At 44.2% G+C, this 5,000-nt stretch overlaps 1 protein-coding gene across 2 annotated transcripts in view; it reads left to right on the plus strand.

The window, feature by feature from the left end:
* The window catches only part of LOC123506873 (GTP-binding protein Di-Ras2-like), a 161,946-nt gene that overhangs the window by 40,317 nt on the left and 116,629 nt on the right, over positions 1 to 5,000 (plus strand). The gene's annotated exons all lie outside the window — the stretch shown is intronic.

Consider the following 5,000-nt stretch of genomic DNA (forward strand, 5'->3'; position numbering starts at 1 on the left):
AGTTAGATGCGTAGTTTACATACATACATACATACATACATACATACATACATACATACATACATATATACATACATACATAGAGAGAGGTCACAGATGCACGTGTCCTATTCAGTATCTTCAGGGCACCGTACACACACACACACACACACACACACACACACACACACACACACACACACACACACACACACACACACACACACACACACACACACACACACACACACACACACAAAGAAGAGGATGAGCATTTCGTAAAACAATGAGAATACTAATTACTTAATGAACAAACCTTTTACTCTCTCCCCTCCCTCTCCTTCTCCCTATCCCTCTCCCTCTCTCCCTCTCCTTCTCACCCTCTCCCTCTCCCTATCTTTCTCCTTCTCTCCCTTCCTCGTCGCCTCAAAAAACAATCGATTTCAACAACGTTAGGAATCAGATCAGGAATTGTAGTCAGCAGGAATGGGAGAGGACGAACACACACACACACACACACACACACACACACACACACACACACACACACACACACACACACACACACAGAGAGGGGAGATAAGAGAAAGGGGAGAGAGGAAGTGGGGAAGGGAAGAGGTTAGTGTCGCCCTTTGTGTGTGTGTGTGTGTGTGTGTGTGTGTGTGTGTGTGTGTGTGTGTGTGTGTGTGCGTGTCGGGCCTATATTCTTTTGATCTTTTTTTAACCAGTTTTCTTGTTCTTGTTTTTTGCTGACGTACTCTCTCTCTCTCTCTCTCTCTCTCTCTCTCTCTCTCTCTCTCTCTCTCTCTCTCTCTCTCTCTCTCTCTCTCTCTCTCTCTCTCTCTGTCTCTCTGTTTATATATTTCTCTCTACTTCTTTCATTCCTTCCTTCCTTCCTTCCTTTCCTTCCTCCATCTATGTACCCTCTCCTTTTCTTCCTTTCTTTTTTTCTTCCTTCCTTCCTTCCTTCCTTACCTCTTTTCTTCTTTTTTTTTAGTTTTATTATTACTTTCTTTCTTCTTTCTCTTTTTTTATTCCTTCCTTTGTTCTCCTTTTCTCTGAATGTATCCCCCTTTGTTCAAATGTTCCTACTTTTCGTCCCCTTTGAAATCCCACAGTCCTTCCTTTATCCTCCTTTTCTTCTTTCCTTCCTTCCCTATTCCTTCCCTCTATTCCTGTATCCTCCTCCCTCCCTCCCTTTCATCCTCTTCCTTCTTCCTTTTGCCTCACACTGCCCAAAGCAACACGGTCGAATCCTCCTCCTCCTCCTCCTCCTCCTCCTCCTCTTCCTCTTCCTCTTCCTCTTCCTCCTCCTCCTCCTCCTCCTCCTCCTCCTCCTCCTCTTTCGTCGCCTGCAGTAACACACAGATTTGCGTCTCCATTTCCCTTCCCTCTCCCTCCCTCCCCCCTCTCTTTCTCCCTTCCTCTCTTCTCTCCCTCCCTCTCTCCCTCCTGTCTCTCCCTCCTGTCCTCCCTCCCTCTCTCCCTCCCTTCCTCCCTCCTAACCTTTCAACCTTTCCTCTTCACTCTTTCCTCTCCCTTCCTCTCTTAATTCTACGGCAACACGCAACCACCCACCCCTCCCCTACTCTCTCTCTCTCTCTCTCTCTCTCTCTCTCTCTCTCTCTCTCGTTATGTATTCATCTTAGATTTATTTGTTCATTTATCTGTATTTCTTCTGCATTTCTTTTCCTCTAATTTATTCCTTTTTTATCTTTTCTTGCGTTTACTTTCTTCCTTGCTTCTCTTTTCTTTTTCCATTAATCTTTTTCATCCTTTTCCCTATTAATCTATTCTTACCTTTCCCTTTCTATCCACGTCTTTCTTTTTCCTTTCTTTACTTTCATATTTTCCCTTTATTTTGTTTTCTATTTACATCATCAATACCCAATTTCCTTATCCCGTTTTCCCCTCTTCATCTCTCTCTCTCTTTCTTTTCTTTCCTCTTCCCTGATTTCCTACCTCCCTCTTCCCCCTCTCTCGTTCCCTTAGTCCTTTCAACCCTCCCTACTGTCTTTCCTCTCTCCGGCCTTTCGTCTCTATCTCCCTCCCTCTTCCCTCTCCCTCTCTCCTCCTACCTTCGTCCTTTCACCTCCACAGCCCTTCCTCCTACGACGTCCTCCCTCCCCCCCCTCAAAACATCCACAAATCCTGAGGACTTAGGCACATTCGTCGCTCCAATGGCTGTCCTGCACCGACCCACCCTATGACCTGCCTCCTGTTGCCTATCGCGTGTATATTTCTGTATTTCTCCGTCAGTAGTGCCCTCTGTCCCTTCGTCAGTAGTGCCTTTAGTGGTCTTTCAGTGCAGAAGTCATTGTTTTTTTTTTTTTATTTATTTATGTTCTTGTTAGTGTTTCTTTCAAAGTGTGATTGAGTAATTTTGTTTGGTTTTGTATTAGTATTTCGTTCGGTGCCTCCGTCAGTAGTTCCTTCAAACTCAAGGCCTCCGTCGGTATCTTTTTTCAATACCTTCGTCAGGAATTCCTTCAGTCCATCGGTCATTTTTTTTTCTTTCAGTGTCTTTCTATATTTACGCTCGAACACACACACACACACACACACACACACACACACACACACACACACACACACACACACACACACACACACACACACACACACACGCACACACACACATACAGAGAGAGAGGAAAAAAAATTGCATACCATCAAAACATATGAGAGAGAGAGAGAGAGAGAGAGAGAGAGAGAGAGAGAGAGAGAGAGAGAGAGAGAGAGAGAGAGAGAGAGAGAGAGAGAGAGAGAGAGAAAGAGAGGGAGAAAGATACATAAACAGAATCAAAACCCGTCATCTTTAGTCTCTACAAATGACACCATACCGCACGTCACTGGAGAAAGTCTACGGTAAACACAACTCGTATTTCACTTAGTCTGCAATGCTACACAATGCGAGGGAGGAGGAAACTAACTAATTCTGCGCGTGTGTGTGTGTGTGTGTGTGTCTATTTGTTCGTGCCTGTGTGTGTGTGTGTGTGTGTGTGTGTGTGTGTGTGTGTGAGTGTGAGTGTGAGTGTGTGTGCGTGCGTCTTGCTTCTTTTCTGGCGCCTCAGTTTAATTATATCTCTAGGAATTTCGCAGGGTAGGTGTTTGCGAAGAATGCTGCTGTTGGCGGTGGTGACGGTGGTGGTGGTGGCGGTGATGATGTTGTTTTTGGTGTTGGTTTAAGAAAAGTTTTTAATGAGCTGCCGTGCTGCAAGAGAGAGAGAGAGAGAGAGAGAGAGAGAGAGAGAGAGAGAGAGAATATGTCAAGGAAACCTCAAGAAAGCTGGAAAAGAAGGTAGGAATGGAGAAAAGGATTGAGGGAGAGAGAGAAGGAGAGAATTAGAGAGAGAAGGGAAGAGGACAGAAGTAAAGCATGGAGGGAAGAAGGGAGGAAGGAGTGGATAAAGGAGGGAGGCACGGAATAAATAAGAAAAAGAGAAGAAGAAAACAATGGAGTGAATGAGTAATACAGGAAGAGAATGAAGGAGAGAAGAGAGAGGGAAGAAGGAAAAGAAGGAGAGAGAAAAAAAAAAGGAATAAAGTAAGGGGATATGAAGAAAGCGAGGAATCGATGGAGGAATGGAGGGATTCAGTGAGAAAGACAGGGAGGGAATGAAGGAAGGAAGGAGAGAGGTAGGAAGGAAGGAAGGAATAAGGAAAAGAAGGAATGAAGCAAGGAGACACGGAGGAAGTGAGGAAAGGAAACAGAAGGGGAGGGATGTAGTGAACAATACAGGGAAGGAATAAAGGAGGGAGAGAAGGAGGGAGGAAGAAAATGAGGGAGGGAGGAAGGAAGGGAGGGAAGGAGGGAGGAAAGGAAGGAATAAAGCAAGGAGACATGGAGGAATTGAGGAAAGGAAGAAGAAAGGAAGGGATTCAGTGAGAAAGACATGGAGAGAATAAAGAAGGGATAAGAGGAGGGAAGGAGGAAGAGAAGGGGTAAGGAAAAGAAGGATTGAAAAGGAAAGAAAACAGAAAGGAAGGGATTTAGTGAGGAGACAGGAGGAATAAAGAAGAGAAAGAGGAAAGGAGGAAGAGAAGAGGAGGAAGGAAGGAAGGAAGGAAGGAAGGAAGGAAGGAAGGAAGGGAGGGAAGGAGGGAGGAAAGGAAGGACTGAAGCAAGGAGACATGAAGGAAATAAGGAAAGGAGACAAAAAGGGAGGGATTTAGTGACCAAGACAGGGAGGGAATAACGGAGGGAAAGAAAGAGGGAAGAAGAGAAGAGGGAGGGAGGAAGGGATGGAGGGAAGGAAGGAGGAAATGAAGGAATAAAGCAAGGAGGAAAGGAGACAGAAAGGGAGAGAGTAAAGGAGCGAGGGAGAGAGGGAAGGAGGGAGGGAAGCAAAGAGGAAGAGGATTCAGAACGTCTTCCTTTTCGTGATGTTTTTGAGTTTCTGTTATTATTTCGTCTATTTTTCCTGATTTGACTTTCATCTTTCCTTGTTAGTTTGCCTGAATTTCACTTTTTATTTACAACATCTTTTTTTTTTTCGTTTCGTTGATGATTTTAATGGGTGTTTTTCGTGTAAGTTTCTTGTCTCTTGTTGTTGTTGTTGTTGTTGTTGTTGTTGTTATTATTATTATTATTATCATTGTTATTTGTTTTTGTCATTATTTTTTATATGTTTGTTTTTCTTTCCGTGTATCGCTCGTTCCAGTTTATCGTGTCTTTTTTATGTGTGTGTGTGTTTCTCGTTTCAGTTTATTGTGTTTACCTCTCTCTCTCTCTCTCTCTCTCTCTCTCTCTCTCTCTCTCTCTCTCTCTCTCTCTCTCTCTCTCTCTCTCTCTCTCTCTCTCTCTCTCTCTCTCTCTCTCTCTCTCTCTCTCTCTCTCTCTGTGTGTGTGTGTGTGTGTGTGTGTGTGTGTGTGTGTTTCTGGTTTTCAGTTAATTGTGTTTGTCTTTCCGTGTGTGTATCTTCGGTTTTCCTTCAGGTTTTTAGTATTTTCCCGTGTGTGTGTGTGTGTGTGTGTGTGTGTGTGTGTGTGTGTGTGTGTGTGTCTTCCTGGCGAGGAG

Source organism: Portunus trituberculatus, chromosome 21, assembly GCF_017591435.1.
Source record: "Portunus trituberculatus isolate SZX2019 chromosome 21, ASM1759143v1, whole genome shotgun sequence".
In the NCBI taxonomy this organism is placed as follows: domain Eukaryota; kingdom Metazoa; phylum Arthropoda; class Malacostraca; order Decapoda; family Portunidae; genus Portunus; species Portunus trituberculatus.